Source organism: Euprymna scolopes, chromosome 11 (assembly GCF_053919585.1).
Source record: "Euprymna scolopes isolate OS-2025 chromosome 11, ASM5391958v1, whole genome shotgun sequence".
In the NCBI taxonomy this organism is placed as follows: Eukaryota; Metazoa; Mollusca; class Cephalopoda; order Sepiida; family Sepiolidae; genus Euprymna; species Euprymna scolopes.
Window position 1 is genome coordinate 114,242,019 of NC_136492.1, and position 15,000 is coordinate 114,257,018.

Consider the following 15,000-nt stretch of genomic DNA (forward strand, 5'->3'; position numbering starts at 1 on the left):
GCCCCAAAATTATATCATTTCCTGCCCCTATATATATATATATATATATATATATATATATATATATATATATATATATATTACGACATATTGTAATAGGTTGATTATTACGGACAATAATGTTTTTCTTTTATTCACATACATACTATGAGTATTTTATGAACTAGTATGAGAAAGTGTGTGTCTAAGCTCTGGTATATAGTATTGTCTTGTAGATGAATGCGTTTCTGTAGAAATATTCTGTACACCATGACATTAACGTAAACTAAAATTCTAAACAAATGCATATATCCTAATGAGGAATATTTGATTGAATTTATGTTTATGAATTTACTTAGGAATATGAAAGTATACATACAGAGAGACAAGTAATTATATGTGAGGCATTTTATTTCTCTCTTAAGGTGCATGGATACATTTTCGTATAATGTAGTTTCGGAAAACAGATGTTTTAGGTTGGCTCTATTGTTTCAAATTATAACTTTCGAGTATTGTTTTTAACTGACAGTTTATTCAAAATTTGAATCCCGAAGATATAGAGAAGACAAAATGCAGTATTATGAAAGCAATACACCATCATTTATTCAGAAGCGAACTATGATAAATTTGAAGCTAAACTATTAATTCAGAATTAAAGGTCTGAAAAACATTTTCATCACCGTATCCTACTAAATTCTGTGTTACGAAACTATGCTAACTGTTCTATACGAAAGCGCAACTCTTTATTAAAAAAAGGTAATAAATAATTTCCGTGTTTTTATTTTAATTTTATATTGCTATGTTTTATTATATAAAGCGTGCTAATACAGTTTGGGAAGAAATGGCATATTCGTCTATTTCGTGGATAATTTCATAAAAATGTAAGAATGAAATATGGTTGATAAGTCGATACTTATATTATGCTGTTTAGTACACTACGCATGTATATGTTCTAAGTGTTCAGTTGCGGTTTGGATACATATAAAACGACATATAATTTCAAAAGGTACGAATATGATTCCATACGTAGGAAGACCATTGTAAAATAGAACAACCCTCTTCCCAACCCACCCTTTAGTTGTTAATTGATAGGAGAGAAGTAAAGGAAAAATATTTCATATTTTTAATCGTAAAAACATAAGCAACTATGTACCTATGTATTTATATTATGGTTTTAAAATTAATATAAAAAAAAACAGACTATTTGAGTGGAGGATAATATTTCATAAAAGACTAAGAAAAATAGAACAATGAAAGCAATACCTTTTCATGGATAAACATTATTAGCAGATAAGGATCATAAAAATATAAATATAATTTTGAAGAACTTTTGTAAAACTCGTAATGAAAATTTCAGAAATGTTTGATCGGTAAGCTTTAAGTGATTTAATCGTATGAGCATAAATAATGCAGCGTAACACAACATAAATTAGCTTTTGCCACTATCAATTCGTATAAAAAAAAGCAAAACAATATATAATAAATATTTACCCGGTTTAAGGTCCAAAGATTATATCTGATTGTTTGAGTACTTAATAATTTACAAATATCATAAAAGTACACTACAAAAGTAATACCAAATAGTTATTCTTTATGTAATTATAAGAACAATCTGAGAGTATCTCATAAAAGTATTTCATACGTTGATGTTTTCTATTGTAGTCGGGTGAAAATACACTAAAAAGTTTAAGTTATTTTGCCTTTTATATTCGATAACTCCTATAGAAATAGTATACATGTATATCACCAATATTTTTCTCAAGCATACTTCAGATATTTTAAAACATTTAATTAATATTAAACGAATGTATCTGTGAGGAAAATGCTTAGTTTAACCAAAATATAAGCAAAAATCAATGCTAGGGAGTAAATTACAATTTTGTATTTTTACTAATATGCAATGAGATTAACCAATGTCATACGTATTAAGCAGCATAGCATAAGATAAATATATATAAAAGTGATCTTCCTGATAGTCGAAGCATAGAAGGTTGTATTATTGTTCTAAGGAATGACAGCATATATAGATTTAACATTACAAACTTTAATAAACCATTTTATCTGGAAAACATTTTGTTTTCTAACGTTATGGACATACCCGAAAAAAGTATGGATTAAATCTCTAAAATTATAATAAATTTCGTGAAATTGTAACGAGCATAAATAGTGCTAATATTTTAATGTTTACATTGTAAAATTTACTATATATATATATATATATATATATATATATATATATAATATTGAAAAATCAGATTATTTATTACATTTTAAAGTGTACTCAATATAAAAAATCAAAAAACTACTAAATTTATCTATAGAATACTGATTGAAATGTATTCTATTTTAAAATGTATCAAATAAATTACAATGTAAACTTTACTACATTTATCACATAGTAAATTGAATCGAGTATGTTATGGTTATAAAGGCTATAGACTTAGTAAAGCATGTGATTACTTTCATTCTTTATTCATAAAATTGTGTATTTTTATATAACTTCGTCAAATAAATTAGAGCCCTCTTTACAACGTTATAATATTAAATAATCTCACGCTTAAAAAAGCAGTACTATTATATCTCTTTTAAGTTATTATTACTTATCATATAACAATGGATTAGTATTAAAGCTCATATTCGGACGGAAAACAAGATCTATTTGTGAGCGATGAAAATGGCTTGAACAATTATCTGACAGATGTGGCATTTCAAGTAATTATAACGCATTCTCCTAAAACTACGCGATTACAGAAAGACATAGACATTTCGGTAAGCGAATATTCAACCTAAGATGAGTGAGCGTACTTATGTAAAACAATTTTATCATATTAATGGAAGTTAAAGACAATAGACAATATTTATTAAAAAACTAATTTTATCTAATTGAATTTGATAAAATAGGATTTTAACTAATTACAATTAATAAAAAGAATAGACACATTTCTCTTAAGCGTTTGAGATGAGTTTCTACTTTATTTTCACGCTGGTTGAGTCGATGTTATGTCATGGTTATATGTACATGCAGATATTTTGCATAATAATACTTTAATTTATTTTTTTACTAGTATTCTTAATAAACAAATAATCTCTTATTCTTACGTTCCTTTTTTACAGATACTACTAATCTGGCCACAAGTTCCTTGTCTATCGTAATCATGCATTTATATATATATATATATATATATATATATATATATATATATATATATATATATATATATATATATATCTTAAAGCAAAAAACGATGCGGAGGAAGACCGGAAAAGATGAAGTCTTCTATTTTGAAAAAGAGAGGTACCTTTCTCTTGAAATTAATCAAAGTTCCAAACCACCCAAGGACTTTACATACACCGGACATACCAGCAACTTGGCAATAAATAATTACACATTAAAGTGAAGAATTATAGTCAAATAAAGGTTAGACACATCTGTTTGTTTTTCTTTTTTGCTTCATCTTTTCCGGTCTTCCTCCGCATTGTTTTTGGCTTAATATATATATATATTTATATATATATATATATATATACATTTCTTTACCGAAAATGCTTCAAGCAAACTACTACCTACTCTTATATATACATACACATATAATATATATATATATATATATATATATATATATATATATATATATATATATATATATATAATATAAAACATAATACAAATATTATTGTATAGCACGGAATTATTCTGTTTTACAATTTTCAATTTATCTTCTCCTATCTGCGAATAGTCCTTTTTGTGTTCTTCTCGAAATTGTATATGTTGGATCCATAATCACGAGCGCTTTCGACAGTAGTACTTCTATCATCCTCAGGCATATCGTAGAAATAAATGTAGAAATTGTTTTTTAATTTACTTATATATATATATATATATATATATATATATATATATACTTATATATATATACATATATATATATACACACACACACACACACACACATATATATATATATATATATATATATATATATATATATATATATATATATACATTTAAAAAAAAAAACATCCCAAACATGTAAAAACGTTCCGGCTACACTCATAATTGATATTATTTATTTGACGCTTCTTTGTTTTAATGTACAATGCTTCGAGTATTCTTAGCCTATTTACATTTCTCTCACTCTGCAATACTCTTGTATTTTCTACAATAATTCTTCGAAATTCCGAATGGTGGCAGCCATGTCTCTTTAAATGTTACGATATGGAGCTAGAATCAGAGAGGTGGAGAGTCAATCTTAGCAACAATGTGTTAGTTATTGAACCAATGTACTACTAATATTGGAGATACACTCACCTATTGGGCAGCTAAGTTTGTAAACTACATTGGTCCTTTCCAACAGGTCATTGTTTGCGAAATGTTGGTTTTCATTACGAGGCTTGGTGTCTGTATTTTTAAAAAAAATAATATATAACAAATTTTATGTGTGTTTATTATTTTTGGGAGACACGTGTCTACGGATTATATTTTTAAGAATAGTCTCATCGATCTTTAAGTTCTTGTGTAAACGGTTACTCTAATATATATTAACAGGTTTATAATTTTCTTGAATATTACTCATTTGATTCAAATTACTAACGGCTAGTTGTATTTCTTTATCAACAACAGATTTAGGGAATTGATTATTTACTACAACTTGTTTTATATTTTTTAATTCATTGAACACTTTTTTGCTGGAGGAAAATTAGTAATATTTTACATGTTTGATATATAAATTTGGAATATATTTCGGAGAAAAACTCCATCACCAGCATTTTCTTTCTTTTTTTTATGTTCTTTGTTGCAATGTTGTACAGTTGGAAAACGAAAATGCAGTCGTTAAATATATATATGCATACACACACGTACACACACACGTACACACACACACCCACACACACACACACACACACACACACACACATATATATATATATATATATATATATATATATATATATATATATATATATATATATATATACTGATAAACATGGAAAACAAAGCCGGATATGTAGTACCTGTATGAAACGTACGCAAAGATAAAATATATATATATATATATATATATATATATATATATATATATATATATATATATATATATATATATATATACTAGCATGGGTGCCCGGGTATTTGGAGGTGTATGTTGAGCAATAAAAAAACCGGTCAATTTTTTTTTTTTTAATTTGACCCCTATTGTGGCCGCTTAAATGTATTGTTTTTGACTAAAATAATGTTATAAGGTTAGTTCAATATGGAAGAAACCTATATCTAAAATTTCAAGTGTGTAGACCCAACATTGTCGGATAAGTTTGGTAGGATTCTTAAATGACTCATCGTGGAACTTTGACCCCTTAATCGCGAAATTTCTGGCCAAAAAACCCATCTCATCGAGTTTTCTAAATGTCAGTACCCTCTATAAAATATTTCAAGCCTGTAGACTAAAAATTGACAGAGTTATTGCGTAGGGAAATGTACACACACAGACACACGGACAGACACTTTCACTTATATATATATATATATATATATATATATATATATATATATATATAGACATATTTCTCCTTCCGTACATATATATATATATATATGTTACTGTGCCAAAAGTCTTTATATCTATATAAAAGCTTAGTTTCGATGGTTGGTATTCTTCCTTTGGGTTTATCTTTTTCTTCAATGCTCGAATATATATGGATTGTTTATGTAAGGCTGCCTTATGACAATACTCCTTGCAGGGAGTAAACCACAGACAAATGTCCTATATGAACGAGTGTAATTTTGATTCTCGTTTCAATATCGCATTTTTTTGGTCTGATGACGTTGTATCCTTTAATTGGAATTCCACTGAAACATGTAATCAGCTCTCTCCAATGCTTTTAAAAATCACGCTCGTTTAATTGAACTATCATATAGAAAACAAATCCTTCCAACCAAATACATATATATATATATATATATATATATATATATATATACATATATATATATATATATATATATATATATATATATATGTACATTGATGCACACATACATACATACCCAGATATATATATATATATATATATATATGCATATACGTACATATATATATATATATGTGTGTGTGTATGTGCGTGTATATATATATATATATATATATATATATATATATATATATATATATAATCCTTGCTTCTAAATCTGGAGCCCTACAATCCGTGTAATGTTGTATAATATACGGGGATTTTGATAATATGACATCAGAAAATCGTATAAGTAAACCATATTGTTTAAGGTTCCGAAGAAGTTTTATGTTTAGATGAAGTGTATATGACCAAATGAAAATAAGGTCACAAATCTCAAAACTTCATAAAATTCTGAAATACATTGATCACCACCAGAGATGCCTTATAATCATTTCGAGAACATTAAATTTTGACTCACTAGAATTTTGTCTTCAACGTTTTTTCTTGATCTCGTTAGCAGTTACTGTCTCGCTTATAGGCACAACTATCTAATAAGTCTCCATGATATTCTTTGATAGCAGCAATGCTTTGTTTGATCGAGTATTCAATCGTGTCAATGTTTGGTTAAGACTGACGCATTCGCCAACGAATACAATGAGGTCCGATAAAGATAACAAATACGAAAATGCGTCCACGGATCACAGTCACACGTACACATCCATACATAGGCACACAATGAATCACGAAGAAAAGAGAGGAAAGAAAACAGAAGTTCGTTAATCCAGAATAATATGTTGTCATCAATTGCAAAGTTTGCTTTCAAAACATAAAGCTACGTTGATAAAACATATTGAAGGTTAACAGGGTCAAGTTTTATTCTTATTTTGCCTGCTTCCTCCCGTTCAATTTTTAATGGTGACTTTGCAGTCGACAATATGGAATTCTAGGTTATCAGATTCACTATAGTATAGAACAAACAATTTTCGTGCAGATTAATAAAAATTTGCGCAGAAAGTATAAAACATATAGTTAGAACTATGCAGTTAAAATTTAAATAGATTTAAATAAACACACACCCACACACTGACGAATATATATATATATATATATATATATATATATATATATATAAATAAATAAATGTATATATGCTTACAGACATAAATGCATGCACACACACACACACACACATATATATATATATATATATATATATATATATATATATATATATATATATATATATATATACAGCGCGTCCCAAAAGAAGCTGACGGTGGTTAAAAACAAATTCATAACTTTCTTAATTTTTTTATATTTTTCTTTTACTTTTTCAGATCATTTTATGTAATCCTTCGAAGGCCATTCTGAGTAGATATTTAACCGAGGAGCGGATATTTACAGTAGAGTCGTATTTTGGTTGAATAAGTCAATATCAGAAAATCCAAGAGAAATTCGACGAAACTTCAACACAAGAAATTCACCTACTACCAATGCAATATAAGCTATGGTGGCTCGATTTCATGAGCAAGGATCTGTATGTGACCTCCCTAAATCTGGTAGACCCCGGATGGCAAGAAGTGTTGAGAATCGTCAGAGATTAGCAGAGAGTGTGGCCGAGGATCCAACCACATCAGTAAGAAGGAGATCAACTCAAATTGATGTATCTCGATCATCCTTTCACAGAATGCCCTAGGAAGACGGAAACATTCTATCTAAAATTCAATTGGTGTAAGAGCTTCAGCCAATGACAATGGTCATCCCCCTGCAGAGGGCAGAAGAGTGTGAAAATGAAAATAGTTGAAATTTGAGTAACATCATTTTTCATAACTAAAATTAGACCTCGTGAAATACATACCATAGATTAAGTTGTGTAAATAAAATTAGAGTAAGTACACTATGACATCTTATTAAATATCAAAAAGTACGGAGAGGCTCATCTACCAACCTTTGAAAATTAGTAAGAATAACTTAAATATTGAGTAAGTTAATCAAATTTTAAATCCGTCAGTTTTTTCGGGACAACCTGTATATTACAAAGAATTATCTCTAATTGATATATGTAAAATGTAAGGTGGTGCTTTAGTAATCGTTAATTAAGGCGATTTTGTAATATTGGGATTCTTTAAGACAACGCCATTACAAGAAGTTTTTTTGCATTTGACCTTCAGGCTACAATTTCGTAATCGGCGGGAAGGCAAGTCAATGGAACAATATTATACATGTGAGAAATGCTAAGATTCATGAAGTCTGGGCATAGTTTAAGGTATGGGGAAAATAGTTGATAGTGATGTTAGCTAGTTGGGTATTTTTTCGAATATTTAGCAAGAGAAACACTGATATAACTAGTTATGAGTTTGTGCTTTGTATAACCTTGTTTCTCTCATAGTTCTTGCACTCAAAATAAATAGCTGTGAGTAAAATCTGTTGTGACTTTGCTTTCTTAATTTTAAACATAATGTGTTCTTTTATGCTGGAATAAATGTGCAGTAAATAGGCCAATTCTTTGCAATCCTTCCTTTTAAATAAATTTAAATTTTAGTTAGCTATATAATAACATCTCAACACTTCTAAAACATTCTACTCTGAGATATTTTTCTTTCATTTACGTTTTCATCAAAGGTTCACATTGCGGTTAACATATTTAAAATTAATTTCATGATTTAATAATTAGTATAGTTTTATTATTTAAAAGACACATCATAATCCTTCCTACAGTAATTACAAAAAAATAATGGCATTCTGAATCAGTTTAGAAAATAACGCTTAGTATATGATAGCCTATATATTTGTTATAAAAACTACGAGTTTCCATAACTCACAAACATTGATATATATATATATATATATATATATATATATATATATATATATATATATATATATATATACATACATACATACATATATATATGTGTGTATGTGTGCGCGTGTGTGTATGTGGAAAATTAAAACATTATCCCATTACGAAAAAAATAATAAATAGTAAGAATTTATATATATATATATATATATATATATATATATATATATATATATATATATATATATATATATATACTTTTGATTTAATTATCATTAGTGATCGCCTATTACTAAAGGTTTGAAAATATATTCAAATTCGTTATTTCTGAAAAACTTTTGATTTTAGTAGAAAGATAAATCCCTGAATTTAATGTTTTAAAAACAGAACAATAAATTATGTTTTCATATTTTTAATCAAGTTTAAGTTTAAAAAAAAAAAACAAAAAAAAAACGTTTTACATATTTTCTTCAAAATGCCATCAATACATTAATATTCTTTTCAATAGTTTCGAATCAATTAAACAATTGTTTTTACATATAAAACACACATAACAGTGATTGGATATAAGAATATGCAAAAATATTAGAATATAATTAATTTATATTAACTAAATTCAAATATTTCAATTATTTCGCACGATCTCGTATATTTTAGGAATAGTGTGACTACCGGCGCCATCTTGTATTTCAAGTATGGGAACCCGCCCGTGTCTTAATATTTATTCAAGAATGTTTCCCCCCTGACTTCAACTTGGATGTTTTCAAGTCCAACATAAACAAATTCCTGATGAACCGCCCCCTTAAGTAATTGCACTTTATCAACTCTCCAATATTAATAAATACTATAGCACTATCTCATTGATTACTGTACACGCAATAACCCTTATCCCCGAGTGGCTTCTTGGCCTTTGTAAGTGTTGCCCTCCATGTAAAAAAATCTAGGGAAATCCATGTGTAGTTAGTATTAAAAAAAAGAAATAACAACGTTTCGTAAACTGTAACGGACTACCGTATATTGAAAAAAACTATAATATGCAGAGAAAAGTAATACTTATAATTTTCACACCCTGATGAAAAAAATGTATCGATTCTTTAAAGTCTTCAATATGTACTGGTACATAGAAAGTCTACACATTCTAAAATATTTTTTAAATTCATTTTTAAAGATTAAAAAGTATGCCTATTTTAGCATTTTCGTAAAAACTATTTTTAATCTTTATCTGAAAGATAATCATTATTGATTACATATTCAATGAAATGTACACTTCAAAACGCAAAAGATGAACAAAAATAAACACATTCAAATTGCGGCCATCAATCTCTGATATCGAAGACACCCTGTTTTTTTTTTGTTTTTGTTTTTGTTTTTCTACACTCGTTCACCCTTCGACCACAAAATGAGTGTGTGCTTAGTGGAGTGCTTATTTAAGCGGGCGAATAAGAGGCAAATGATAAATATGGGAAGTTAGTCCTTAAAAATATATTTATTCAACATATATGAAGAATATATACACGCATACAAAGTGCATTCTATATTAATTACTCGGTAGGAATTTTATATGGCTAAGATAATTACCTGATATTTGGTAGATTTCTTAAGACAGATTCCTTGAGGAAAATCCAAATACACTCCATAAATTTAGCGGCCACTAATTATCACTAATATTCCATGATGTTTTTCTTTACAAAACTTTTTTATTGGTCTTTTTAAACATATTGCGAACATTGATCAACAATCTGCACACCTCAATCTACACGAAAACGTATGTCATTACAACAAGCAATAGCTACACGATGATAAAATCTAAAATTTGGAAGAACTTTGGACAAAAATTAAAGAAAAGGCGGATTCCCTTTCCCTGAAGTATTGCTACAGTCTAATTCAAGGAATTCACAAAAGATTGAAGGCTGTCAAATTGCAGAAGGGCTATGCTACTAAATAGTAACTAGTTCAATGTGTTGCTGTTGTATCTATGTTGCATTAATGCCCCAATTTCACATTTAAATAACAATTTTTCATTGTCCAGAGTTCTTGTTGCCTCCTCAATTTGAAGTTCCTTTTTTTTAAATTGACGTGGACACTATAATATTTTAATTAAAATCAAATATGAACAGGAAAAATTACAGAGAAATCAAAGGCCAATCAAATGAGGTATAGTTACATTATATTTGGCTTAAATGTGCAGTTTCTCAAAAAAATACAGAGCGGATTTCTTAAATCTTGTTTCATCTTGTAAGATGCCCCTGCATCAATAACATGCCACTGCATAGATAATAGGCATCTTACCCACCGATAAAATAGCATTGGAACCCCTTCCACACTATACCTCCCCTTTAACCTTAAAACATATACTACATATATTTAAGACTATGACGAATACCATAAACACCTTTCTACATTACACTCTATATAATACGCTCCTCCTTTATTTAGAATTCGATAAAACTCCCCCCCCCCACATCATCTATAATTTTAATTGATCTATTTCGTTCCTAATGAATCCCACGCTAGACGCCGCATCCCACTATGTTACCTAGCATTTTCTCTACACTTCTGATGAGAAGTATTAGGCTTCAAAATACCTTAACATAAAGAGTCCCTTCTATCCCCCAACTAATTGTTTGTATTTCCTTATTAAATAAATGAACCAATCTATATTTACGAATATATAGTTTTTTGTTAGTTAATTTCCAATTCCTATTGTTCTATATCAGCTTTAATGATATTGTTGAGCATTACATTGTCCTGATCAGTCCCCGCTTATAGAATTGAGCTCACTCTTTTCTTCTAACGCACTAAGGTATATATATATATATATATATATATATATATATATATATATATATATATTAATTTTATTTATACAAACATTAATGGCTACATATGTGCATACATGTTTCTGTAATCACCCACGTTGGGGGATTACGTCTTCAGGCCAAGAATTACCGTCGAAAGTTCACTCATTGAGCACTATTTTGGTAGACACATGTTGTTTCATTGGATGTACTTCTAGGAAACTAAACTCTACTGGCTATATATATATATATATATATATATATATATATATATATAGTAGTTAAGTAAGTAAGTTATAAAATATATTCGGCGATTAAGCTACATTGAATATTCCACGTTTACTCAACTCTAGGACTCTTCAGGCTTATGCGAGAATTTTGTGGTTGGCTGTCGTTTTTATATACGCACCTCTTACTGAGATTTTAATTAGCCAATCAGCTTTCTAGTATCCACCGCGCACTTCCCATCAGCCAATGAACATGCACTTACCGTACAAAGGCCGATTTGAACTCTGTTTAACCTCTTCCTGTGTGTGCGCTCTATTTAGCCTGGATATCGAGTTTCTTGACCTGTTTTAAATCTAGATTAGTTTTTTTTTTATGTTTGTCTTAATATATATATATATATATATGTATATATATATATGCATATATATATATATATATATACATATATGTGTGATAGTTTATGTATATTCATGTATATTTAATTAATTTATTTGTTTATTTTCTATTGTTTTTTTTTTGTTTTAAGATTATTTTGTATCGCTATTCTAGCGTAAATCTTATCTTGTGAACACAGTGTTTCGCTATTTCTCTTCTTGTTGGGGTTCTTTAAAGTACAGGATAGCAAATTCTTCATGAAGGCATAATCTACATGAGTCGTCTAGGTCTCTACATATGGTAGCTTGTCTTATTATTTTCCTTTCGAATACCGGCGAATGTCTGCTTTCCTTGAGTTCCCAGTATTTATTTGCTAGCGTTGTTTTCATACGGTGTTTTTATTCTTAAATGTACTTTTGCGGCCATAATATCGAGTTTTGACATCTAAGGAAGTCATACCTACGTAATATTTCTTGTTATTTTGGGTTTCATTCGCAAATATTGTGGCCTGGTAAACTACGCTTTTAGTTAGACATTTATTTTGAACTGGGGAAAGTGTGCGGTGTCTACAGTTGCATTTATCTTGTTCGTTATTACTATTTTTGTTTTTATTTCTATTATGGATGCTGTTGTATGGAGTTGGTGTATTATTATTATTATTATTATTATTATATTTTCTGCTAGTGTAAGTTTTATTTTTTGTCATGGACTCTACTTTTTTATTGTTTATTTTGTTGTTGTTTACCTTGATTTTATTTAATATTTTGTTATATATGCTTTAATTATCATCACAAAATTGTCGCAGTAGCTGTAGGATTAATTTAAGGTATTTTTATTGAAAATTTTGTGTAAGAGGTTGATTGCGGGAAAGTGTTTTTCAATAAGATGAAGACATTTCTTGCCAAGTTTTGTGTTTAACATTTGATTGTATGGGGCCTTATACCAAATTATAGTTCTTTTTCTTCTATTTTTAAATTCATTATAGTTATTGGTGTTTTGTTCCTTATATTTGATATCGATATTTTTGTATCCACTATATTTTAGGGTTGTTTCATGGATATTGGTTGACCTGTTAAATACATTTTTATCGCTTGAGTTATTGCTGAGTCTACTTACGATCGAGTTAGGAAGGTGTTTTATCATGGATGGTGGGTGGTTGGACTTAGGGTTTACGTAAATTGGAGTAGCGTTATCCTTTAAGTATGGTTCATATGTGTTTTTATCTAAGTTTAACGTGACGTCCAGGAAGTTTATTATTTTTATGTTAGCTGATACGTCTGTTTTAAGTCTAATTTTTTCATTTCCTTGTGTATGATTTTCTTAAAGTTATCTCCCTTGACATTGTGGGAGTCTTTTATTATAGCTAGTCCATCATCTCTATATTGGCCGATATCCGTAGTATCAAATATGCTAGTGAGAGTATATATAATGCATAATCCCACAAGATCTGAAGCCTCTGCAGAATCTCTGGCACCCATCGCCAAATCAACCGAATTTGTCATTTTAGTTTTTATCCATTGGTTATTGTTATTTATTAGAACTGATTTTCTACATTTTTTAATGCCTCGGAAAATTCTAGGGCAACATTAAACATTTCTTCGGATATCTAGGGATAGAAGTTTTTGATGTTGAACTCTATAAACGTACATATATCTTTGTTTTCTATATTTTAAAACCAGGTGATTGCTTCGGTAGTATTTGCCCACTGGCTTAAATCTAGGTCTTGTTTGATTTGTTTGTTTACTCTAGAAAGTATTGTTTTGCTAATTCTACTTATTTCTGGTTTAGTTTGGTTTATCAAGCGGGTGCTGGGATTAGTATTAAAGTCCCATCTGTGGTCTTTAATGAGAATATATGATTCTCTATGTTTCAATTTGCCAACTTTATCGATAATTTTTTATTTATCGGTAATTTGTTTACTTCCCGTATTTAATATATATATGCAGTCGCACGTGTTTGTATCTAGTTTTTTTAGATTTTTGAAATTTCTTTAATTAGTTTGTTATATTCTTGCTTATCTATTATATAAAAGTTTCTAGTTTTATCTGTTTTTACAAAGATTTTATTAGCGTTGTTAATGTTTCTGACGATTTTGTGTAGTTTTCCTTGGAAATTGTTAAGTTGATTGTGGAATACTAAGTTTTTAATTACGTTTAAAAGGTCATGTTCAAAGTTAATCTGTTTTCGCATTTTTAAGGTTTTTAAACCATAGGATTCTTTTGTGTATCCCTTTTCATTTTTAAGGAAGAAATTTGCTCGACATCACATTCGGCGTATTAGTTCATCTGTTTTTTTAATTAATTTAATAATATAACTATGCTTATTGGGTTGTGGGGATGTTTGTTACGATGATTCGAAATTAACTCTTTCCATATCTATTTATAATGTGTTGAAATAAATTCTTTCGAGAGTGCTCAACTGTTTATAAATTCTATGTGAGTAAATGAAGTAGTTATATATATATTTATATATATGTATATATGTATGTATATATATATTCATATATATATATTTATATACACATTGTACATATATATGCATATATATGCATATATATGCACACATATGCATATACATGCAGACACACACGTATATTTATGCACGCGTACACACACATATATACGTGTACAGAAATATAAATATACACCCATTTATGCACTCACACACACACACACACATATATATATATATATATATATATATATATAAAGACATATATCCAGACAAATATGAATACATATAGATGCACACATGTATATATATAGACATATATAAAACGTATATATACACATACATACACACATGTATACACACGCATGCACACACGTACACACACACACACACACACACATATATATATATATATAT